General features: G+C 37.7%; 1 long non-coding RNA gene across 1 annotated transcript; it reads right to left on the minus strand.

Annotated features, from left to right (window-relative positions):
- Positions 1–27,362, minus strand: LOC116657130. Its single transcript, XR_004312136.1, has 3 exons — positions 27,122–27,362; positions 4,045–4,049; positions 1–41 (listed from the first exon to the last, which is right to left on the minus strand). It is a non-coding gene; the product is annotated as an uncharacterized LOC116657130 (long non-coding RNA).

Below are 27,362 nucleotides of genomic sequence, written 5' to 3' on the forward strand. Positions count from 1 at the left end.
TTTCACTAGGTCCCATTTGTTTATTCTTGCTTTTATTTCTTCTAGGAGAAAATTTTTTAAATGTATGTCAGATAATGTTTTGCCTATGTTTTCCTCTAGGAGGTTTATTGTATCTTGTCTTATGTTTAAGTCTTTAATCCATTTTGAGTTGATTTTTGTATGGTAAGTCTATTTTTAGTCTTTTGAGGAATCTCCATACTGTTTTCCATAACAGCCAAACCAAACTACATTCCCACCGACACAATAATTGATTCTTAATCTTCTTCTAAACTAATAATCTTATTTATAGCACAAATCTAATATAATCAGTGCAACTTTAAATAATTTTTTCAAACAAAACATTATTTGAAACATTCCATTTCTGTAACATTTTAAAATACCCACTCTGCCAAGGGCCCTAAAAGCTACCACTCCAGAGTTGTAAGATCATAGAATGTGGGGACTAAACATTTTGAGCAGTAATTGTTTCAGGTAGCAATCTTATAACTAGCTTTAAGTCATTTTCCTATCAGCCACTGGAAACCCTGTCTCTGCCTTAGAACTGGACCAGTGTTCACTCTGCATCACAGACTTCAAGTGGTCTTTGAGAAACAAACCTGGAAATGTTAACTTGCCGCTCCTGATGATGGTTGATGGTAATTCCTCTTTAGGCTGAAGAGGAAAAAAATCTGATGCATTCGTCTAAAAACTTTATTTGCTGTGGGAATTTGCTTTGGCTAATGCAACTTTTAAGACCTGTTGGTTCACTCAAAGGTCAAGGAACATTTATGTAAGGAATCTTCAATAACATTCTTTCAGCCTGGCTAGCAGAGAATGCCCTGATGCCAATTTTCCCCTCTTTTGAGTATTAAATTTGTGTATGCCTTCATTTGAATTCCCACCAAATAGTGAAATTGTTTTCAAAATACGTAGTATACTTCATGTACAGTTGGAGACATTTGTTTTACTTTTATGTCCTTTTGTTACTGAACCCTCCTGAGTCAGTCCTCAACAAGGTTCCTCCTGTCTGGTGTCTTTCAAGCCAATAGCATGAGACTGAGTTAGGTTCAGAAGCAAAGGAAAGTTTTATTCTTAGATCAAAGAACAGAGGGTGCCAGCTTGTGCTCTGGAGCACAGCTCTCCCCTCACAGGCAAGGGGCGGGGCTGCGGGATAGGATTCTCGCGGGCCGGGAGGGGGTGGAGTTCTCGCGGGCCCCAGATCGCCCCGAGGGCCCAGCATCTCTGCCGGCGGAGCGCCGCCGCCATCTTGGACCCAGATCTCGTGAGCCGCGCTTCTGCTCTGGCCACTGAGCTGAGGTTTGGCGCAGTGGTTTTCCCACTAGAAACTCTAGCCTGAAGCGCCATGTGCGAGGCCTCCACACGCCACCCCTATGAACAAATGAAACTAGACTAAGCACAAAGGAAAAGGAAAAAAAGGTTAGACTTTATTTTATTACCCAGATTCTGTCTCTATTTCCGGGGAATTGTTAATGGGCTTTGCCAGTGACAAATCCCTCTGTCTTCTGTCCTGCTCCTCATTCATGAGGAGTGCTGAGGGGCCGCGGTCCGTGCTCTGTAACGGCCTCCTGCTATCTGGGCGTCGTCATAACTGCACAGAGGAGCAGAGCTGCCCCCCCAGCTGCGTTTGCTTAGATGTGCCCTGACTGTTCACGTCCCTGAGCCACCACCGTTAGTCTAACCTTCTGGGGACAAAGGACATCGGACAATGTAAGATACACGGCCCACGTATCAGGAAGAGAGTAAGCATCGCATGCCAAATTTCCCTGAAAACGCAGTGCCCAGGCCTTCTGCCCGCAGGCAGGGCTGTGCCTGATGCTGAGGCTCACTGCCGTGGCCTGAGCACTCCTGGCCACCCTCTTGTTGTTTCTTGGAAGCAGAGAGAGGTTTACACAGGCAGTCAAGGGGCCCATTGTCCCCGTTTGTCTCCCCAGAGGTTGGGGCTGCGGGGCCCTCTTCCCTGGAGTGTGCCGTGCCCACGGAGTGATCCCGGCCACTCCAGGGCAGATGGGCGGTTAGGCTCACCAGGTGGGCCCTGTTCCACTCAGGAGTGAGCTGATCTGTGGGCTGCCGGGTTTCCAGGGTTTTAGGTCTCCTGGCCCGAAAGGGTGGAGGGCCAGGTCATGGGTGCGGGTGGCACCTGGTTACCGTAAGCAGAGAACTTTCATGTTTCCTCCTGTGGAGGGCATACTTGAGTTGTTCGATTTTGAGAGGGTAAAGGTGTCCCTTCTGTCAGGCTTGGAGAATGGGTCTACATACATTAGTTCAATCGCACTGAACTTTATTTATCCCTTGGGGCTAACCACTTGCGGAGCTAGGCAATCAGAAGCAACTTAATGTAATTTTCTTGAGTTTCTTGGCAAAGGTTGAGATGTCTGAGCACCACCAAGCTGCAGTGTTGGGGGTAGCCATTTTGCATTAGGACCTCTGGTCTAACGTGCTGTGTGCAGAGGCTTTGCACCTGGAAAGGCCTCTGCCCATGGCACCCTATGAGTAAGTGAAACTAGACTAAGCACAAGAGGAAAAAAAAAGACTTCATTACCCAGATTCTATTTTTATTTCCCAGGAATTGTTAATGGGCTTTGCTGGAGACACTTTTGATTTTCTTTCTTAGTTTATCAAAAGCACTTGCTTTTGAAACATTGATCACAAACAAAGCCTTTGAAAATTTTATTTTACTGAACAAGTTGGTTTGCATTAAAGATGATCCTCCCTAAGCGGATGCTTGTCTGCATTTCCCAAAGTATATTCTACAAACCTTTAATTCTGAACACTAGTTTTTATGTTGGTATTGTTTGTTATTTAATGAAGATATTTTATGATGAAATAAATAACTTTGAGTGATTCTAGGAATGTAGTAACCAGAACATAGCTCCCTTTCTCCTGCTTCCAGTTTAAAGCTACTTGAGTTGCCTGAGCCGGGTATCTGCTGAGCCTGTGGGCCCTGGGGTATGGGTGAGGCTTTAAGCACTATTGGGTCCTTTTTGGTGAGAATTGGTACAGGATTTGCTTGAATTACAGAGTACTTTGTAAGTATTTTGAAAGCTAGGGCACTTAATCCTAGGAAAACCTCGGGACAACATCCACCTTAATTTCAGGTGAACGTGCTGAGTCTGCCCTCCTTAAGTATCCATAGACCAGGAGAGAACTGAAAGGCTAATTTGCACCCATCCTGCTATTCAGGGCAGAAGATTGCAGGGGAATTCTGCAGGGCTGATAGCCTGCCTTTTCATCAAAGGCCCTAGGTCCTGAGAACACTTTGCCTATGAGTCTTACCGCCCTTTATGTTATCTCAACAATAAAATCAAAATCCCAAAGAAACTACAAAGAAAGATAGCAGCCCAGCTAAGAGGGTCCAGCCATCCAAGAAGGAAGGAACAAGTTGAGCCATCGGAACACATGCCATGAGAATACAAAAATAGAGATACTGAGAGGAGAGTTCAGTTCAAGGTGATGACATACGAGGATCCTAGGCTCACCAGCACCCATGGATACAGCAAATCTGCTGCTACATATGGAACAACCTTCTCTGAAAAAAACCTAAAAACTATGTGAGCAACTCCTACACATCTAACAAAAGAGAAGGCCTACATCAGAACAGGTAGGAGAGGCTGGGACACCATCTTACCATAAGCTCCATCATTGCGGCCCCATATTGGGGAGGAACTCAAAACCTGGAGTGAAGGGTTTGAACCCCACTTCAGGCACCACAACTTTTAAGACCTACACCTGAGAGATGAGCCCCCAAAGTGTCTAGCTTTGAAAAACAACTGGGCCAATATCTGTAAGACCCACAAGGCTGTAATGATCTGAGAAACAAACTTTAAACAGCTTGCATCCAGCCCCTGGATTCAGTGCAGAGGCAGCGCCATCTAAGGGGCCCTGGCTTTGTGTGAATGAGGCTCTTTGCTAATTTTAAAGTGTCAATCTGAGGGACAGGCATCTAACTTAGCACACATCTAAGGGAGGGTCTGCTGGCTGGTGGGCACCATCTATCTATATGCTCTCTCTCTGTCTCATTCCAGCTGGTAGGCACCATCTTTACACTTTCCCTCTGCCATGCTCCAGAGGGCCAGTATCTCACAGAGGGGAGTTTTATATGCCTCTGGTGCCCTGGTTTTTGTGGCTGTCACTCAGGGAACACCCCTTGATCGCCTGTCTTTGGAGGCCAAGGGTCTTGCCATCCTGGGTCCCACAGGACTGTAACAATTGGAGAGACAGTTCTTGGCAGGCTACCACCCCCAGGGCACTGCACAGATTGCAAACTGAAACACACACACACACACAGCCCCAGTCTTTCTGTGAATGAGGACTGTTTACTTGTCAGAAGCGTCGACCCAAGGGGCAGGCTTCTGGTTTGGTGCACATCCAGAGGTCTACAGAGGTGCTCTCAGGGAGTGGGGCTGATGGGCATCATCCTTGCCTTCTCCCTCTGCTTCACTACAGCTGACTGGTATCTCCCCAAAAGGAGCTTATACACTGGTCTGGAGCCCTCATTTCTGCAATTGCTGACCAGAAGACACTTCCAGATTGCCTGGTTCTGGTAGCTAGCAGTTCTACAGGACTGTATGTATATATTTACATACTTTAAAAGCTACTATCTAAGGGTCTGGTTTCCAATCAGCCTTAATGTAAGTGCTGATTGAGATTCTCCCCTTTGGGACATTGACAGGTCTTGGCACACTCTCAACTACTGGGAACTATTAAAAATAAATTAGGCTGCTTAGAAAAATCACAAAGGCTTGAGAGACAACCAAGACTAGGGCAGAGTTGAGTGGTGAGATTCATCTCCTACACAAGGCCAACCTTTCAAGACTGGGCAAGGTGACTGTTTTACATAATGCGTAGAAACCAACCCAGAGAGTCAAAAAAAAAAAGAAGAAAGAGAAGAAGAAACAGAGAAATGTGTTCCAAAGGAAAAAACAAGAAGAAGAAGAAAAAAAAAACAAAACGTTAATGAAACAGAGATAAGTTGTTAACCTGACAAAGAGTTCAAACTAATGGTCATAAGGATGAACACAGCATGAATTTCAACAAAGAAACAGAAAATTAAGAAAGTACCAGAAAGAAGAAGAATACAAAACTGAACTGAAAACATACACAAAGGGCTTCAATTACAGAGTTGTTAAAGTATAACAAAGGATCAGTAAACTTGAGGACAGGGCAGTGGACCTCACCCAGTCAGAACAGCAGAAAGGAAAGAATGAGAAGTACTGGAGAGGAGTCAGATAAACATCTAAATTAAATTATAAGAGTTCTTAAGGTGATCCATGTGCTGCACAGAAAAGACTTTTGTGGCTTAAAAATATGATTTGAAAACAAAAATATTCAGCACATGAAATAATGGTCCCTATTGAGACACAGGTTTGTGGTCCAGAAAACCAAGTACAAGAAATAATATCAAAACATAGAGCAATACATATGTGTGTATACATATAACTGAATCACTTTGCTGTACACCTGAAACTAACCTGGTAAATCAAGTATGCTTTAATAAAAAAATTAAATTAAAAATAGAGCAAAAAGCTAGATGGAAATTATGAGGAAAGGGATAAGAGACTGGAGGGTAAATGCAGGAATTTGAACATATGGGTAATAGGTATTCAGAAGAGGGAAAAAAAAGAAAAACAGATGGAGGAGGAACAGTAGTTTAACAAATTCCACAGGAACATTTCTCAGGGCTGAGGTAAGTTTTTAAGTCTTTAAAATTTATTTATTTATTTATTTATTTAGGTGTATAGAAAATCTTTTATTTTTTCCTGTAACTTTTCTATAAGTATAAATTTTTTTTTAAGGTTAGAAAAAAATTTAAAAATCAAATACCCTTAGGTGGGTTGTGGGGCTATCAGTCATTCATATCTTAGTGTGAATTAGACTACTCAGATTGCTCTCCTTTTTAAAATTATTATTATTTATTATTTTTTTAAAACTTTTTTTATTGAGTTATAGTCAGTTTACAATGTTGTGTCAACTTCCAGAGTAGAGCACAATTTTTCAGTTATATGTATTTAAAATTTAAAGCACACACAAGGTTCCTGGCTGGACTAATGAGGAAAGATACTCACCCATGTATTTTCTGATAAAATTCTTGAATTCTAATAGAGAAAGAAAAACTTTTCACAATCTTTTATAAACAGGAAGAAAGAGTAAATTACCTACTGAGCAAAAGGAATCATAATGCCATTAGAATACCCACATGTAAACAAAGGAAACTAAAAGCCAACTGAATGACATCAGAGGAAAAGGATAGCACCTCAAGAATGCCATATCAAGTCATTTATTCACCTGAATGAAGGTATTCAAGGATAGGCGACAAAGCAGAGTCATCCAAGTAAATCCTCTGAGAAAAATATTTCAGATGGTTTAGATAAAATATAAATGAAACCAAATTAAGAACTCAAGTCAGAGGAAGGATGAAATGAACAGAAATAAAAGGTGAAAAATGAGACTTGCCAAGTGATCAGACTCATTCATTCAACAAATATTTATTGTGAGCTAATACATGCCAACAAAGTTTTTGACAATTGAGATTCTACAATGAATAAGATAGACAAGAATTAAATCATAATAGTTGAATGTAATCTGTCTGGGAATAAATAACAATGTTAATTGGGGATGGGTGAAACACAGGGAACAGACTATAATGGGTGTTTAAGTATATGCTAAAATATGCCTGCAAAGCCTAAGAGAAATTGGTGGAGAGGAGTTAATGCATTCCAAAAGCTTCAAGGTGGGGAAAGGGAAATGATAGTTGTTGGGGTTTGGAGAGGTGGAATTAAAAGTATTCTAAAGAACTTCTATTGGGGAAAAGTGGCAAAGTAGTTGTTTTAATTGAGATATCCACTGTGGTAGGCTGAACTCTAAAGAGAGTCCCTCATATGTCTTGCCCTTATCCCCAGGACTGTGAATATGTTAGAATATCATGCATGTGCTTATGTTATCTTACCTGGTAAAGAGATTTTGAAGATGTAATTAAGATTACTACATCAGTTGACTTCAAGTTAATAAAAAAAAAGAGATCCTGGGGTAGACCTAATCTAATCCCACAAGCACCTTAAAAGCAGAGCTTTCTATAGTTGGTGGCAAAAGAGGATGTCAGAAAGATTCAAAGCACAAGAAGGATTCAATGCACCATTGATGGTTTTGAAGATGGAAGGGGCCACGTGCAAGAACTGGAGAGTGACTTCTAGTTGTTGAAAACAATCTCTGGCCAATAGCTAGAAAATAAAAGAATGCCTTAGTCTTACCCATGTAAGGAATGGGATTCTAATGACAGTGTGAATGAGACTGGAAGTAAATTCTCAGACCCTCCAGATAAGTCCAGCATGGCCAGTATTTTGATTTTGGCCTGTGAGAGGCTCCAGCTGCCCAGACTTCTGACATACATAACTGTGAGCTAATAAATGAGTATTGTTTTATTCTGCTGAGTTTGTGGTGATTTGTAATGCATCAGTACAAAACTAACGTATCAGCTTCTGATAGTATTAAACTGACATTTGATATTTATTACACATTTTTATGTTTTTGACTAATAATTTTATAATTTAAATTTTGTAAGAAATAATTAGTTTATTATAACCTAATAACAAATATTTAAAGTGAAATAAATAATACAGAAAATAAAGTATTTTGAAGCCCTTTGTAGACCATGGAGTGATACACTCTCCATAGAAGTATATATAGAATTTTAGGAAATGCATTCAGAGCACTAGTTTGTTGACTCTTCCTCTTCTGTGAGACCCTTATTAACATTAAGTGTGTTAGCTCAAATGGAAAGTGGCCTTTGTCTAAGTTAATATGAGGTTTTTAAAAGGCAAACCTTTAATTAACATAGAAAAAGGTTATATGCCTTTTACAGAGATTTGCCTGGTTAGTAGATTTTTATCATGCTTTGTTACTGTTGTCCTTTATACTTAGATATATATTTTATTATTTACATTTTCTTCATGTCATCCTCTTACCATCTTCAACTTTGTTTTCACTTTTATGGTTTATATCCTCCCTCAACTTTTACAAATGAAAATTAACCATATTATTCCCATCTATGGAATATGGAATATAGTATTTCTTAAATAATTAAGATATAATTTCTGGGTTGACCTAATCTTATGATTTCTTAATTAAAAGACATTTCACAGTTATACAAAGCTTGAGAGTCAGTGTGAAACTGGAAAGAATGTTGTACTATATTAGAAGTTGGAGAACTGAGTTCAATCTTCAGACTTCCATTAGCTAGTATTACGCTCTTTGACAAAAATCTTTTCCATTTTAACGTTTGAAATTCAGTGAAGTGGTTTTTATGTTGTAGAACCCTAGATGTTTCTTGAAGATCACCAGTTTTGCTCTAGAAATAGGAAGTCAAGAGCAAGTAGGGTGGCTTTAGGTTGCCTACTCCTGTTTTAAGTGGGGTAGTCTATCTTTTATCTGTTTTATATAATTCTGTGTCATATTTTATTTAAAGAAATAGCTGTATAGCTTTGAAAAAATAAACAACAAGCAATTAGATGATTTGTAAGATTTGTCCTGGTTTAAATATAGGTATCCTTCTCCACCTGAATTCTCTTTTTAGAATTCAGTAACTGAACAGATTCAGATAGCAAGGGATAGATATTATGCAATATATTAGTCATACTCCATAGAAACAGAACCAAAAGGATGTGTTTATTTAAAATTTGGTTCATGTGATTGTGGAGGTTTTGTAAGTCCAAAATCTTCAAGGTAGGCTAAAGACCAAGGAAAGAGTTGCACTTTGAGTCCAAAGGCTGTTTGCTAGTAGAATTCCTTCATGGTTATAACAGGGTGGTGGTGGTGGCGGTGTCTGTCTATGTTCTATTAAGGCCTTCATATGATTGGATGAAGTCCAACCACATTTTGGAGGATAATCTGTTTTACCCTAAATCCACTGATTTAAATGTTAATTTGGTCCAAATAACACCCTCACGGAAACATCCAGAATAATGTTTGACCATCTATCTGGGCACCATGGCCCAGCCAAGTTGACACATAGAATTAACTGTCTCATATTATAAAGAGAGAAAATGGAATCTTGTAACTATACAGTTACTCTTCTGACAATAGACAAGAATATGTACTAGTAAGATAAAATACTAAGTGCGTTTTATTTTATGGAAAATAACAGAATTAGAAAAATTCAAAGTTTTATTCCAAAAAGAAGTAAAGCATATTATTTGGGGAAGCTAAAACATCTTTGGATTTTTAAGTTAATTTGCTTGGAAAAAATTTCTCCCCTTTGAGTAAATGTTGGGCATAGTGTCATAGAGAAACATCTGCTCCCAGGTAAGACCTATTTCTTCAACCACAGAACTATCTCCACAGCCCTTAGAGGTCCATGAATTCGTAGTTTCTCAATCTTTACTAAATCTCTGCTCCTTTCTAAATCTCTGCTTTTCATATCTACTTACTGTTTCCCTTTTTTATTCCTCCCATCTTTGTTCATTTGTTTTTATTGTCTTCAGCAACTTTTTAGTATATCATAACATTTTGCAAGAAACAAATAAACATATTCTTAGTAGATTGCCCTATAGAGTATATCATTTTTATATTTGTTCATTTGGCAGTTGTCCTCGATGCAAAATGAAAGGGCAAGGTACACTCATTTTACAGAACAATAGAAAAATAAAGCAATTGTTCAAATTTACCGATAAACACAATGAATAATAAAGATTCCCTTTTTTCTGAGGTCCAAATGAAATTCATACAATTTAGTAATGTATATCTTAGAATAAAAATAGTTTGTGTAGTGCTGAAGCTTCCCTTGAATAGGTTTTCCCCCAAAGCATATTTTATTGCTTACGTAATTATTTTATTTTCTGTATCTTGACTTCTAGAGCTATTCAGATATTAATATGCCTTAAAAAATATTTCACTATGAAGTGACATGCATGACGTATTTGTTTGTAATGACATCTTGCTGCCAAATTCCCAAAGGAGCAAAAACAAAGTTTCTCAAGCTCTCATAACAACTCATCTGTATTCTTGCAGCATGATTCCTTGATTATGCATTGCTCCCTTGTGTTGGGCCAAGGTTATAACTGATTTATCTACTTTGCAGCCTCAGAAAGAGACTGATATTTTATCTCCTAGAAGAAATATGATGAATAAGCCTTTCAATATTTTTAAGACTGAAAGGCTGTGGCATAAAACCCTGGAATAGAGGCTAAAACTTTTTCATGCTCCTGAAGTAATTAAATTCAAGGGAAAAGCAGTTGGTCCGGGTGAGCAGTGAAGACAATAAGCTGGTGATCAAGGGTGCTCCCTCCATCTTTCAGGAAGTGATCGGGGGTGAACTCAAAATGTCACCAGCTTTTGGGAAAGACAACATCGCCTGTAACCAACCTGATTTGAGTCGCTTTAGAAATAAGAATGGTGTGCTGAGAGTTATCCTGGAGATTGTTCTAGGAAAAACACTCACTTGTTACCAGAGGTTAAGGGAGAAAGGAACAGATTTTAGACTTGAATATAGTGGCTGCACTTAAGTGAGCTTTTCTCACAGGAACGTTTTCTTCCCTCCTCCTTCCCCAACTTCAGTAAGACAGGCCTGCGTCTTATTTATTGTTGTGTAACAGGAACCTCACACTGGGCTTGGGATAAGGCTGGATGCTAAAAAATTATTTGTTAAATTGAGCAAACGAAACTGATTTTTCACTACTTACGTGCTGTTTATTCTACCTTTGCTTATTCTGCTGTATTGGGGGATCTTACAATGACTGTGATTGAATGCTAAGGCTCAGAATGAAGTGACTAAGCAGCACTGGCATAAATAGTAACATCACCTGTTTTTATGAATCAACACACAAAAGAAGACTTAGAGGCAAATTTCAGGCTTAAATATAGAATGTCCATCTCTATACTAAGTCCACAGAAAACTTGATATCCTTCCAGCATCTACCCAAAGAAGATAAAATGTTAATTTCCAGGAAGTTCAGTCCAGTAATTCCTCAGAATTTCTTTCCTAAACTTTCTCTTAAAGCCAAACACTGAATAGTTATGCCCCTCAGGGCTGACTCATACAGTAGTGTTTTGCTTTATTACTTGCATTTGTTTATTTCTAATTCTGGCTTTAGAAGTAGAATTAGAAGTTGCACACTGATGGTCTACCCCCAAATATTGCTCACATAGTTGGTTTTGTTTGGTATTTTAAAAGTTAGTGTTTGTATTTGGGGGTCCTTCAAATCACCCTCAGATTCAGTGAGTGATTTGCTAGAAGGACTTACATAACATAGAGAAATGGTTGTACTCATGGTTAGAGTTTATTACATCAAAAGGATAAAGATTAGAATCGGCAATGGGAAAAGGTGCATAGGGCAAATTCCAGGAGACAACAGGCACACACTTCCAGTTGTTCTATCCCAGTACTCATGGGGGCAGTTCTTAATTCTCTCAGTGATGATACATGACAGCCTGCATAGGATGTTGCCAACCAGGGAAGTTTACCTGAGTCTTCATGTCTGGTGCTTTCCTTGGTTGGTCACGTAGGTATGACTGACTGCCCGTGAAGAATGGCTTTATTCTCCATTCTTTCCAGGGGTTAAGCTGATCACACGACCCTAGGTCCCTATAATAAATCACACTGTTAGCATAGACTATCTGATGTGGTCCAGGGATCTTAGGTAAATAAAATACTCTAATCAGGCAAGATATTCCAAGGGCTTAGAGGTTCAAATATTTCTTTGGAATGTGCAGAATGTAGTCAGCCCAGACCTGTTGAATGAATCCTCTACTGCACAGCATTAATAGTAAATCTATGAGATTTAGGAAGTTTTACATGAAATATGGATTTTTGGATTCTCTTGTGAAAACTGGATGATCTGGCGCATGTGCCAACCTGGCTGCCACTGATGGGAACTGAGCAGCCATTTTACTTTACTTCAGCTCACCAAAGTCTTTTGATGTTACACCCATCTTGTTTTGCACAATTATGTGACTTGCTCATCTCTTATAAGTATTATATTATAGATGATTTGGAAACCAAGAGATTTGTTGAAGATTCAGAATTAAATAAAAAAAGGTCATCCTTTTACCTCCTGAATTTATTTTGTGTCTCCTCAAGCTATTTTTCTGTGCTGCTCTGTTCTTTGTCATTAAGAACCACTTATTCACTTAACCCATGGGAAAAATTATTATTCTGAGAATGTCATCATTATCCAAATAAAAGAACCAGAAGATTTCTCTGGAGTAATAGTTTTCAAAAATTTTTAATCTGGAAGCTATAAAGAATTTGTTTCTTTGCAATAAAATAACTATAGATTGTCTAGTTTTTCTAAACTCATTCATCCCCTTCTCCTCCTAAACTACCCTCACCAGAATTAAAGAAATCAATATTGTTTCTTACTTTATCTGGTATCACTTAGTTTTAACTTGAGAGCCAGGAAATAAACTTTTAGATTACATGTGACCACTTGTAGCACTTTTTGTTGGGACCTGTTCTAAGTTGCTCCCCTACAACCTGGCTACTAAGTTGACTAATAAAAGCAATTCACAGAACAAAAATACCATACATCCAGGTATTTGTTAAATAAACATTCTTCAGAAAATAGGCATAAAATGATTCTTATTTTTTGTTTGGTAAGCTTGGTGAGTCCCAGCTCTGTGTCCTTTCAGATGCTTTGGCTGTCTTATTACAAGAACAATTTGCTCTAGGCACACTCTATCAGTGCAGAGGTAGAACAAGGCAACTGAATTTCTCCTAATCCAAGGAGTCAAAAAAGGACTTTAGGGATCAAGCCTCAGCGTTAACCATAAAGGTGCAGGCCAGAAGCTTCCAAGATTCCCAGTCTCTGTTCAAGTATGTTTGAAGGGTCATGAAAATATTTTAGCTAATCCACATGTCTTGAATATCTTGAGCCTATTTCTAACATTTGTCTCACTAGCAATTTCTCCAATAAAAACAATTTCTGCTGCTTGCTTCATTAGTTAGCAAAGCCTCAGCTGTTGACTGAGATATGGCTAACCAAAATGCCTTCAGTGGCCACCTTGGAGTGTGGCCTTTCTGAAAAAAACACCAGTTGACTCTTCCTGTAGTTTGGATTTTATACAGTGATCGCTTACCTTAGCACTGAAGTTTAAACTAGGTGGCACATTCATAATACTACACTCTCTCTGTGGAATTATCTTAAAATAAGTTAAATATCTTAACATCTTTCCAGATTTCTAGGGGTAGTAATTTCCAGATTACAGCTTGAAAAAGAAAGTATATATCATATGACATGTCCCCTAGTCCAAAGCAAGAGTTGCACTTAAAATATCCATGTATATAGGTATCTGTCATATTTCTTAAATTCTGTGGTCATTGTGGAGATAGGAGAAACTTCATGAGTTGATGGTTTTTATACTTTAACTCTTTTGCTGATACTTACTTTGAGAAAAATATGCCAGTTTTGTAAACCTAAAAAGTAATGACTAATAAAGGAATATGACATATTACATAGAGCATATGGTCATAAGATAATAAATCATAATGAAAAACTAGTACCCGGAATGTAGGGGTTAAAAAAAACTTGGTTTGCGGCAGCTTATTTGACTGGCTTTGAGATTTGTTCTCCATATCAGTGGGCAAGGAACTTATAAAAATCTAAGAAATATTGTGTTAATCTTAGTGCAATAATGTAAAAGCGAGGTTTTTCTCTTGAGTTAGAAGTTATCAAGAATTGAAAGTTCCATTTGTAACTGTGTACTTAGAGCCATTAAAAAGTCAGCTTTAGTACTGAAAGTCCTATAGGAAAACTAAATTTGTTATTAAGACTCTGGTGTTCTCTAGTTCCCAATCTGTTTTTCCCTCCACTAAAACAATTGTTTTTACAGCATGGTTTTGGATAACTAAGGTTTCTTAGGAGCATAAGGATCACATTATAGCAGAATAGAAGGGATTTAATGCAACATTAATAGTATATATGTGACTAGAAAGAGACAGGTGGGGGGATTTGTGAATATTTGAGTCATTTTCTTTAAACCTTGTGATTTTGTGTTATGAGAAGACTTTTAGCTTATTAATGGTTATTCTTTTGATGTTTAAAAGCATAACGATGATTTTTATTTCTTTAAAATTTACATCAAACAGGTACTTAAGCTTATTCTTTGATATCGATACAAAATTAAATATTACATTTTGTATATTTGCATACTCAGTTGTGTATAATACACATATAGTTATACCCTTATATATACCAGCTGTGAACCTTCTTTTCTTTGCCAAAGGGTTTTTCTTTCCCATATTCCAGTTATAACCGCCTTAGGGTTTCTTCTCTTTGCCTGCTCGTTCAGCAGCATTCACCCTGAAAGATGAATGTGATTGGGATCATGTATAAAATACAGCTGGTAAAGGAGCAGGGAGAAAAAGAGAGAAAGAAGTTCTGTGTCAGGAAAGGGGATGTTTTAGTGCAGGAACTACAGAAGGCAATAGATGTTGGGTAGTATTTCTCCAGCATTTGAAGGAATGTCATAAAATGTGTTAATCATTAAGGGAAACAAACCCTTTGGATAACTCATTCATGTGTTATCTTCGACTAAATCTGAAGCTGGTGCTTATTCTGCTAGTGATTTCCTGTCTACAATGGGGAAAAGAATTACTATTTTTAATTATATGATAGTGAAACCCTTGACGGCAGGGCACATTGCCTTCGTTTGAGAACCATTTTACTGTTTTTATTTTATGGATGTTAACAGTATATTTCATCAGTTTTGAATGGTTTCCCGTTAAGATTTAATGAGGGTGAGGCTGAGGGGTAAAAGGGACAGAATAAAATAGTTCTCAAAATTCTCTTTCCAGTGCAATCCAGAAAGATCTCTGAACTTTGAATTCTCCCTTTAGACAAAAAAAAAAAAAAAAATCAGAGGAACTGTGATACATATTTTTAAAATATTCATTAACTAAATAGGAAAAAAGTCACAGAGTGCCAGTTATTACTATTATTTTTAATGTAAAGATGCAGAGTCCCAGTATTTAGAAAGAACTCTTAATTCATGATTGGATTGAGCCTAATCAGTGTATATCCATTAATTGTATACTAAATTTTATTACTGTTTCAGGTACATTCCTTTACATAACCAAAAATATTTCCTGAAAACTTTTGGCACATACATATAATTGGCAAACATTTGTAGTATTATTACTATTACTATTATTATTATCTGAAATTTACTTTTATAGGTGTTTCACTAAAGAGTCTAGTGGTTATCAAGCACCACTCAGTTTCATAATGGTTCTGGAGAAGAGAACAGAGCTGTGAGCTCAGCCATCTGCATCAGCTTCGTCTTTATCTGATGATGGTAACCTGGTATGATGCCTGGCATATATAGTAGGAATTCAATAAATGGTTTTGCTTGAGTAACTGGAAAAGAGGAATGCATAAGCTGTGGTTGACACACTGAACTGTCACATTTAATCCTCAGACCTCTCAAGTGGATACCATTTTTATCTCTGTTTTATTAATGAGGAACCTTGACTGGTGTGTTTTTGTACCTTGCCCAAGGTCATATAACATAATGAGTGGTAGACCTGAAATTTGAAGGCAAGTTGTTTAACTTACTGTTACACTAACTTGTTTTGCCACAGCATTCTAAATACTTAAATTTTTTTAGAAGGAAAGGAGAAGCTCAAAGTTTGCAGGGAGAATGCTTTTGAGACCTAGTGGTTTTGCTGTCCCAGGACAGTGATTGATGCATGATTTTAAAGGGATATATGAATGCTCTGAGTTTCTGCTTTGGGCAGGAGATTTTTTTTTTCTTTTAATGCAAACATTTCCAAATGGGAAAGGGAAAAAAGATCTTAGAAATATTTATTCTTTCTTGAAAAGTCTTTTGAATACAGGGGAAGAAAAATCCCAGCAATGTGAAGCTGGGGCTGAGATGCAGGTGCTGGTAACTTTTGATAGATCAAATTACAGCGTTTATTCTAGTAACGACACCAACTTACTGTCTTTTAATTTTCTACTGAATTTTCTGCTCTAAGTTTAGATTTTTGCAACATTAAACTGTTTCTGAAACAGTTTCTACGGAAACCTCTCAGGCAAGCCACTTAAGTCAATAATTAGAAAGTCATTATGTGTAAATTACGTGAAACAAGCTGTGTGCCTGGAGGAACAGATGGGAAGGGGCGGTTTCAGAGATTTCAGCAACAGTGTTCTCTATCTTTCATTCCTTCTCTAACAGCCCCTTGGAAAACAAGCTTTTCAAGGTCCACAACCATGTTCAGGATCAATATGTAAAGTCTGTGTGCCATGTCTGACCTCCAGTAATCTTGGAGCCTCACCTCACCCCAGAACTTCGACTCATCCCTGCTCCCTCTCTCTTTCTGCCACCCTAGTACACATGTGTGATTTCAGCAGTGGGTTGGGGTGAGGGTGGGGGTGGGGATGGGGAGCTGTGATGTACTTGGATATTCTCCAAGTAGTCCAGCTTTCTGGGATAATTTTGTTACACTTAACTGAAATTGATGCAGCCCCCTTCCTTTAACCTCACATTACATGTTTGGTGGGAACGCAAAACAATTCCTAGTATTTGGGGCAAAATATGATTTTCTTAGTGCCCAGCAGGGGGTGGAGATTATGATTTCCCTGATGGATTCCTGCCTCTGCCTCTCTGAACTCTGTCTGCTCTGCACTTTACTTCTCTCCACTCTATTCTTTGCTGCCTTTCTCCAGGTCAAAAAATTCAACCTATTCTGTCATTCAGAGCAATTTAATTTTCTGCAGTCATGACTGCAAACTTAACTCCAGACCTACTTTTGCATATTCAAAAAAAAAATCAGCAGAAAGCTTGCAAAACAAAGCTTCTGGGCTCTGTTAGCATCAGGAAGAACCCTCAGAAGCTTTAAAATGACAGTTTTTCCTTTATCTTGGGCCAGCAGCTCAAGTTCTTGGGTAAGGCTTTCTCCTCTGTGAAAGTAGAAGGCTGCAGTCAGTACTGTTTGTTTTGCTAATAGAGAATACTTCCCAGGTTTCTTGTTTCCAGGCAGAGAAACATTTATTACTGCAGGGGAGGAAAAATGTTTCCTCTACTTTTCTTTGGCTGATCCAATATTCAAATTAACACAGGACAGATTAACAGCACAAAAACAAATTTAATTACATACATACAAGGGCCTCATAGTATTATGAGACCCACAGGTAGTCAGGCAGTTGAGGCTTATATGTCATCCTGAGTTAAGGAAAACAGGATAGGGGTCTAGGACTTCAAAGGGGAGGGAGACAATTCACAGGAAGCTGGGAAGAGCAAATGTTTTGTAAAGCCGAGCTCCCCTCCAGTTTACTGCACCCAGCCCACATTCTTTGCAGGTATCTCCAGTGACAGTGCTCTTCCTGGACCAGGCCTTCTATCCAGATTCTTTTAGGCAGTTAAGGAAGAGGTAAAAGTTTTTCTTGAGTCTGCTGGGTCTTGACTGCCTTCAGTTCAAAATAGTCTGCTTGCCAAAGGGGACTATTTTGGGGAGACTTGTTCTCATCACCTTCATGACAGCTAATGTGTCTGTCTTGTAAACAACTAAATAATCAGCCTGTAGCATTTTACCTTACATAAATAAACATTTAATGAAGAGATAAAATAATAATGTGTGAAAAGAAATGTACTAGGATTCCTGGCATATAGCTATTACTGGAAAGTGATAGCTATTATAATTTTAGCCGCCAATCTTTGGTTTCTCTCCTCCTCTCTATCCCTTTAAATGCTGGGGTTTCCCAGGGCTTCTCTCTTTCTTTGGTCATACTTTACTTATCCTTTCTAAGCAGTATATTCTACTCTGTAACCACATGATGAGGCACTTTATATTAAAAGACCAGGGAAATAAAGTCTCAGGAATGACATGAAGTGCTGAGACCCTCAGGATGAGTATGGGCCTGACCCCTTGAGGTCGGAGGACTGCACCACCACTACAGGGGGTTGGTAGCTCTGGGAAAGACTACTTCGGCTTTAAGTCAACCACCAAGCATGAGGTGTCTGAAACATGGCATTCCAAATATATCCCCCACTTGCTGCTGCTGTTTCTTCTTGTATTAAATCACATCCTCTCTGATTTGCTAAAGCAATGTCACTGGGCTTGACTCTGGCTTCATCTTCTATTACTGTTCATGCAAATCATTCACTAAAGTACAGTGATTCTTCAAGACGCTGAGATGAAAAAAATTCATTTCATCCATGCTCAGTGCTATAGGTGGGACACACTCATATTGTTCTGGGCTCCCAATGTTAAATCTCTTTACTTGACAGTCATTCACACAACCATTTTTTTAAAAACAAAAGTTATTAATAATGTTCCCTTTCACTCTCAAAAATATCTAGATTTGAATGATAAATTGTATGGGCACCCTCCTTAAAGTCCACCCAACCTAGAGTTGTAGGGTAATTGGAGAGAAAGAGAGAGAGTATTTTAATTTGAGCCTCTTAATATGCCCAACCCTAGCCTCCCTCATGACAGCAGAGGTCCTGGCATTGAGCCAAAGTCATCAGACTTTGACCATCTCTTCTGTCAAGTTGAATGACTTCTTCAGAACCCTTAGTATACTTTATAGAAAGTTAACCTCAGCTGGGGCCTCATCAGTGCTGCAGAGGTATTCTATTTGCATTGAATCCTAAATGATGGGAAGTAAATTTTAATCTTTTTCATATATGGAAGCTCTCTGGTATCCCTGAATTCTGCATACCTGGGGTATTAGTTGGTTGAGCCCAGAAACTCCAGTTTTACCTTCGGTCTTATAAAACATGATTAAAATTGTACACTGATATGACTCAGCTAAGAATGAAGATCTGTCCAAAGTTACAGGTCCTCATCGCTGAGAGACTTACAAGCAGCTTTCAACTTTTGAATGGCAGCTTCTTAAGCTTTTATTTATGCTCATAAATACACATCATATGCACGTTCATGTATGTAAGCATAAAAAGAAATCTAAAGGTTATTCATCGAGTGATAAACTGTAAAAGCTGTTTTCAAGTGAAACTAAGGAATAAAGGCACACATAGAAATCACCCTGGTTACTTTTTCATCAGCAAACATTTTTTGAGAATGAGCAGTATGCTAGGCATTATATGAAGAGCTGTATTTTTGAATATATAAGCAATAAAATGACGTAATTTGGGGAAGGCTTGAATGTTTTTTGAAGTTTGTAGTTATCTGGCCAAATTAATTGAACATGTATCCTTTTCCCACAGAACGTCATCCTCACTTCCAGTGTAGCATACATCACACTTTATTATAGCTGTTTGCTTCCATTTTTATCACCTCTCCCAGTCTGTGATCTCCTTGAGTGGAAACTCTGTCTCTTCAACTTTATAATGCCAACTACTGTCTCAGTTCCCAGATTATAATAGATGCTATTTTTTTTCTCTTGATGCTAGATTCTTAACTTTTCTTTATATAAGTCAATTTAGAGCTAAAATAACTGAAGTTGAAATCTGTGGAATAACTTCAGTAGCAGACTAAGAAAAAAAGGCAATTACAGAAATGATTTCCTAAGTTAACTGAATTGAAAATAAACATCCAGACTTTGAGGTAAAATTAGCTTGAAGTTTAGAGGACGATATGTATGTTTCAGAATGATAATAAATTTTCCCAGAAAATTTATCACTGTTGGCATATGAGGAACTTTATTTTGAGTAAGCACCGTGTCTTATATCTGTCTACTCCACTTATATAGTACCTTCAAGTAGATGCTAAATAAATGCTGATAGAATAAATGGGTCTACATTTGTCATAGGATTTTCATTGAATGTTCTACTAGAGGTAGCATTTGTTTTGATGTTTAATACTTACCTAATAATAAGGAAAGCTAATTGCTGATTATAAATAAGGCATATGCTTAGGAGTTAATATTTCCTTAAAAGCAGAGCAATTATTAGATGCTCAAGAAATATTTGGCAAAAAGAAAAGATCAAGTTGCTACAGTGTTCTTCTCTGTGACTGGTTTAGCGAGATTGGGCATTTTCCCTACTGTCATTTCTTATTCTACATCTGTTGTAGTTCTTATTTTTATGCTGATACTGCTTATACAGTAGTCCCTCATTATCCATGGGGGATATATTCTAAAACCCCTAGTGGTTGCCCGAAACCCTGGATAGCACCAGACCCTATGTATACGATGTTTTTCATATATATATATATACTTATAATAAAATTTAATTTATAGATTAGGGACAGTAAGAGATTAACAACAACTAATAATGATGTAGAACAATTGTAACAATGTACTGTAATAAAAGTTATGTGAACGTGGTCTTTCTCTCTCAAAATATCTTACTGTACTGTACTCATCCTTCTTCTTGTGACAATGTGACGTGATAAAATGCCTATGAGATGAGATGAAATGAGGTTAATGACATAGGCAATGTGACTAGTGTTAGGCTACTATTGACCTCCTCACAATATGTCAGAAAGAGGATCATCTGCTTTGCGATCCTGGAGCCATGATGATATACAGATGGTTGGCTGTCAAGGGCAGACAGTGTTGATAGTGGGCGTCCCAAGGAAGACACAGTGGAGGCTAAGAGATTTCATCACTCTTCTCAGCATGGCATGCAATTTAAAACTTATAAATTGTTTATTTCTGGAATTTTCCATTTAACATTTTTGGACTGCTGTTGACTGCAAGTATCTGAATTCTCAGAAAGTGAAACCAGTGGATATAGGGGAACTGCTGTAGTTATTTATTTACTTGTTGATTTTACTCACTGTGGACCCTTCAAGGGGCCAGTGTGTGTCAGCGTTACTCAACCGCTGAGAGTCTCAGTTTCTTTGTCTATGTACCTGTGTGTGACCACTACCACAATCAAACTATAGAATAGGTCTGCCCTCCTAAAGATTCCCTTGGGGCCTTTGCAGACAGACCTCTTCCACCAGCTCCCAACTCCAGGCAACCACTACCCTGCTTTCTGTCATTATAGATTAGATTTCCCTTTTCTAGATATTAATGTGAATGGATTTTTCTGGCTTCTTTCTCTCATCATATTATTTTTGAAATTAATTCACAGTGTTGCATGTATCAGGAGATCATTCCTCTTTGTCACTACACAGCCTTACACTGTATGGATATACTAAATTTTGCCTATTTATTAACTTGCTGATGGATATTTGAGTAGCCAGTTTTGGACTATTATGAATAAAGCTGCTATAAACATAAACAAGCACACATCTTTTGTTTAGTGATATGTTTTTATTTCTCTGTCAAAAACCTAGGAGTAGAATTACTGAGCTAAATGGTAAGTGGATATTAAACTCTATGGGAAACTGGCAAACGGTTTTCCACGATGGTGATGCCATTTTAAGTCCCCACTAGCAGCATCTGACCATGCTGGTTGCTCTATCTCACTCATCTTTGATATTGTTAGGTTTTAAAATTTTAAACATTCCATTGGGTATGTAGTGATATCTCATTTAGTGGTTTTAATTTGCATTTCATGACAACCAAAAATGCTGAGCAGCATTTTATACAGCTATTGGTGATTCATGCATCTTCTGTTGTAAAGTGGCTACAAAATCCTTGTAAATACCAATTGGGTCTTTTTTATATCTTCTATTTCTCTCATCATGTTTATGCTTTCCTCTATCTTCTTGAGCATATGGAGCATATTTAAAACAACTGTTACAATGTCTTTGCAAATTCCATTAACTCTGTTGTTTTTGGATTTGTTTCTGTTGATTGGTATTTTTCCTGCTTATAGGCCATATTTTTCTGATTCTTTTCTTGCCTGGTAATTTTTGTTCTGATGTCAGACATTGTGAATTTTTTGTTCTTGGCTGCTGGATTTTGTTGCATTCTTTTAAATATTTTTGGGCTTTGTTCTGGCAGGCAGGTAAGTTATTTGGAATCTGTTTGACCCAGTTAAGGCTTGCTTTTGAGTTTTGTTTAGGCATGGCTAAGAGTAGTCTTTAGACAGATGGTCTATAGCCTAAGGCTATAAAGATTTACTTCTGAGGACTCTACCAATGGTCCCCTTTATTATGAGATGTTTGCAGTCTGTCTTGTGGGACAAAAATCATTCCTAGTGCTGGGTGAGATCTGGCAATTTGTTTGTTTGGCACACTGCTTTTTGGTGGTTCTTTACCCCACCTTGTGGAGTATGACTCCTTGTAGGCACAGACAAATACTCAACAAAAGATTCAAGAGGTGCTTCCTCTTATGTCCTAACAACAAATTCTAAGTGCTTTTACTTTCTCATATTCTGGTCTCTACTTCCTCAATTCAGTGAGATGGCCGGGCTCTGTTTGTGCTTCCCCAGTCTAAGCTGAGGCATGGGAACTTTCTAGGCAGGAAACTAGGGCTTATTTATTCATTTCTATTCTGTCAGAGATCACAGTCCTGTTCTATCTGTTGTTTAATGTCTGAAAGCATTTGTCGAGGTATTTTGTCTAGTTTTCTAGTCGTTTCATGTGGGAGGGTAAATCTAGTCACTGCTACTTCTTCATGACTAGAAGCAGAGTCCCCTCCTTAAGCTACTGCGTATCCTGGCAACTTTGAGGGTAACTGAGTGTCATCTTTTGTATACTGACAGTCACTGTGATTGTGCTAATGGGTTGGGTTAATTATAGCATGTCAGCATATATTAGGTGGAATTTTTACTAAATAGTGTATTTTTCTCAGCTTGTACAGAATTGGGCTTGTTAGGCCATGAATTGACATAAAGTCTTCAAGTAAATGGGAAACACAATATAATATTCATTTTTAATCAGTAAAGACCAACTTGACATAGTTTAAAATATCAACAACATCAAGAAAAAGTATTTATAGGGGTATCTCATAGAACTCCAAAACACCTGAGCCCGTAGCCTACTGGGATAGGAATTAAAACATACGTCTGTAACCCAAGCAACACTCTTTCTCTCCAGTGTCTGGTCCTCACCATACAGCTTTATTCTTTTCTATCAACTGGCATTATCTGCTTCATTGTGTGCATGAGGCTGAATGGCTACCCCCAGTTCTCAAGTTGGCATTATCTTGGTTCTGGTCATATGGCAGAAGCTAATTACCTGTGTCTGAGCCTTTATTCCAGATTCCTAAGAAAAGCATGATTAGCCTTTATAGGGTCAATTGTGTGCACATGGGAAGAGTGTGTGTGGTATGGTAAGCAGCAATTAAAGAAATGGGATCATTGTAAAGTGAGCAGAGACTGAAGTTATTTCCATCCATTTGAAATCTGGGAAGCGGTGTCGAAAGCAAATCAAGGAATTGGTAGGTGAAATTCACCAAGTTTTATCTAGGAAAAAAATCTTAAAACCAGGAAATTTAAGGATCAAGGGAATTCTTGATTAAAGATATGAGTGGAGGATGAGAAAAGTGGTAGATTTTGCTTAATTTATAGAGGCTTGTTTTGATTGGCCAAATGCTTATTGATTTAATGAAATGTAATACACAAAATGGGTGGCATACAGAAAGCGTTGGTTAGTTCCACCTCCCCTCTCACACTCCTCTGACTTGGGTTGCTTTAGAGGAAATGCATAAATGCTGAAGGGCTATTGGTTATAAGAACAGTAAAAATCAACGAGAGAATTAAAAGGAAAACAGGCTTCAGAGTTTCCAAAAAAGGAATTATAAGAATGTCACAGGCAGCAAGAGTGTTGTGGACATGAAACTGAGCCTAATATCTCAGCTAGAGGTCTCCAAAAGGGGTGCAGACTCCTAAGGATCAAATGCTGGAGTGCAGAAAGAAATATTTAATTTCTATTTGTACTTATGCTTTACCTAAAACCTAAGAAGGAAAGAAAAGTTTACTGATGTTTCATATATAGGCCAAAGCCAGTAGCTTAACTTGGACTGCATGTTAGACTAAAGCTATCATGTCTGACACGGGATAGAGAGGGAATATGCGTTATGGCTGAGATCACACGCTCTGCAACCATACTCCCTGGATTGAGTCCCGTCTCTTACACCAGCTACCTGTGTGACTTACACGACTAACTTAACCTCTGTGTGCCTCTTTTCCTCACATGTGAAATAGGAATGAAAATAATCTTATTTCACAGAATTGTTCTAAAGAAAAATGATCTGATATATGTAAAGTGCTTGGAAGAGTGGCTGGTACACAGAAGCATGATATGAGTGCTAGGAATAACTATGATCCTGAGAAAAGCATGGGGTTCTAAGCACGGAGGAGCTGATGGTGGTGCCTTCCCTCATTAGTTAAATTTTATCACTGTGATATATTTTCATTCAGATGCATTTTATTAAATGGAATCATACAGATTATAACATTTACTTTTAGTGAGACCAGAAAGGCTTCTTGGTATCTTTAATATATGGAAATATGCAACAAATTATTTTTTCTTATAAATTTAGAATAAGAACTCTTGATTTTGGCTCTTAGCAACTCTTAAGTTCTTCTCTTTCTCAAAATGATAGTTTCCAGTCTATTGTTTGTTATTCACATCCTCTTTATTTGAGACATATTTTAAGGCACTTCACTTAATGCAAGAAAACTCACCAGAAAATCACTACCAGATTAGTTGTAACAGGCATCAACACTATGATGGAATCTTTAATTTGGGGTCAAATTAAAGGACAGACATCATCTTTGACTTGAAAAATAAAAACAGACCCCCAAAGGTAGAATGTGTGCACATAATTGTAAGTATTAGGAGGACCTGAATGGGTTGAATTGTGCAGATTGTTCTGCCTGGTTGGGAACAGGAAATTGAGAGAACTTTCTTGGATGATGGTAAAATGAGATCAAGGAATCAATCTCGTAAAGAAACTTTTGCATGCTAAACCCTCTCAGTGCCTGTGCCATTGTGGCATAGATGGGTAGGTGAGGAAACATTTCATGTTTTGTAGAAAAGGCAAAAACTCAGCAGAACTGATATTGAGAATGCTTAAAAATAGTGGAAAGTGTTTTTACATGGTTTCCTAAGATTAAGGACCAAGACAACCATCCTGCGTTGTGGTCCCTGTGCGGTCCCTTTCCATTTTCCTTCACTGTGCAGGTGCATGCCCGGAGAGTCAGAATTTGTTTCTTAGAGAAGAAAAACAGCCAAAGTGAAGGGTATACTCAAATGGTGTTATGGTTGATTTTGTGTGTCAACTTGACTGGGCCACAGGGTGGCCAGATATTTGGTCAGACATATTCTGGGTGTGTCTGTGAAGGTGTTTATTTGATGAAATTAGCAATTGGATCAGTAGACTGGATAAAGCAGATTGCCCTCCTAATGTGGGTGGCCCTCATTCAATCTGAGGGCCTGAATAGGACAAAGAGACTCATCTTCCCAAGAATAACATGGTGCTGAGCTGGGACATTGGTCTTTTTCTTGCCTCTGGACTTGAATTGAAAAATTAGCACTATTTGGGTCTCAAGCCTTCTAGCTTTCAGACTGGAACTAATACCATCAGCTCTTCTGGGTCTGCAGCTGACTGCAGATCCTGGGACTTCTTCACTTTCATAGCTCATGTGAGTCAATTCCTTATAATAGATCTCTTCATGTGATAAAATTACATACATATATTTAAGAAATATTTCTTATGGGTTTTGTTTCTCTGGAAAACTCTAACACAAGAGTCAATAATATTAGGAATGATTATTCTTATTTTAATATATTCTGAATATATAGAATGAAGAAAAATGGCCCACATACTGGCTTAGGTAACATACACTTAAGAAACTGAATTCAGTGTAGAGGTCTGAAAGAAAAACTAAACAAAAATAGTCCTGAATTAAGAATACAAGTCACTCCAAAATACTACTTTTTGTGCTAATGATACAGCTTCTTTGGGATTAAATGCAGTACACAGCTGCTTAAATCATTATATTGTATATTGGTAGAGTAAAGAAATATAAATTAAGCTTAAATGAAGTTTACATGTATATAAAAGGTGAATAACTGCATCATTTAATAAGACAGGCTACTCTTCAGAATCATTCCGTATATTTCTGATGTATTTTATGGAGTTGCACATTAACAATAACATTACTGAGGATTTTTTATTTGTCTTTGTCTTTCAACTATTAATGAGTTTCCCCATTCACTTAACAATATGACACCATGATTTGGCAGTACAGAAAATAAACATTTGTGGCATGGCTTTTCTTTTTAAATTGAAATATAGTTGATTAACAATGTTGTGTTAGTTTCATGTGTGCAGTAAAGTGGTTCAGTTATATGTATATATATCTATATATTTTTTCATATTCTTTTCTATTATAGTTTATTACAAGATACTGAATGTAGTTCCCTGTGCTACTAGTCCCTATGGGACCTTGTTATTTATCTATTTTATGTATAGTAGTTTGTATCTGCTAATCCTAAACTCCTAATTTATCCTTCCCCCACCCTTTCCCTTTTGGTAACCATAGTTTATTTTCTGTGTCTGTGAGTCTGTTTCTGTTTTCATTTGTATTGTATTTTAGATTCCACATATAAGTGATACATGATATTTTCTTTCTCTGTCTGACTTACTACACTTAGTATGATAATCTCTAGGTTCATCCATGTTGGTGCAATGGCATTATTTCATTCTTTTTTATGACTGAGTAGTATTCCATTGTATATATATATACCACATCTTCTTTATTCATTTATCTGTTGTTGGACATTTAGTTTGCTTCCATGTCTTGGCTATTGTAAATAGTGCTGCTGTGAACATTGGGGTGCATGTATCTTTTCAAATTAGAATTTTCTCTGTATAAATGTTCAGGAGTGGAATTGTTGGATCATATGGTAACTATATTTTTAGTATTTTAAGAAACCTCCATATTGTTCTCCATAGTGGCTGCACCAATGTACAGTTCCACCAACAGCATAGGAGGGTTCCTTTTTTTCCACCCCCTCTCAGCATTTATTGTTTGTAGATTTTTTAATGATGGCCATTCTGACTGATGAGAGGTGATACCTCACTGTACTTTTGATTTGCATTTCTCTGATAATTAGCAATGTTGAACATCTTTTCATGTGCCTATTGACCATTTGTATGGCTTCTTTGGAGAAATGTGTATTTAGGTCTTCTGCCCATTTTTTGATTGGGTTTTTGTGTTGTTGTTGTTATTGAGTTGTATGAGCTATTTATATATTTTGGAAACTAATTCCTTGTCAGTTATATCATTTGCAGATATTTTCTCCTATTCCATATGTTTTCTTTTTGTTTCATTTATGGTTTCTTTTGCTGCACCAAAGCTTATAAGTTTGATTAAGTCAAACTTGGGAGACTGACCTAAGAAAACATTGCTACGATTTATGTGAGAGAATGTTTTGGCTATGTTCTCTTTTAGTTTTATGGTATCCTGTCTTATATTTAAGTCTTTAAGCCATTTTGAGTTTATTTTTGTGTATGGTGTGAAGGAGTGTTCTCACTTCATTGATTTACCTAAGGTTGCCTAGCTTTCCCAACACCAGTTGCCAAAGAGGTTGCTTTTCTCCATTGTATATTCTTGCCCCTTTT

The sequence above is a fragment of the Camelus ferus genome, chromosome 2 (genome assembly GCF_009834535.1).
Source record: "Camelus ferus isolate YT-003-E chromosome 2, BCGSAC_Cfer_1.0, whole genome shotgun sequence".
Taxonomy (NCBI): Eukaryota; Metazoa; Chordata; class Mammalia; order Artiodactyla; family Camelidae; genus Camelus; species Camelus ferus.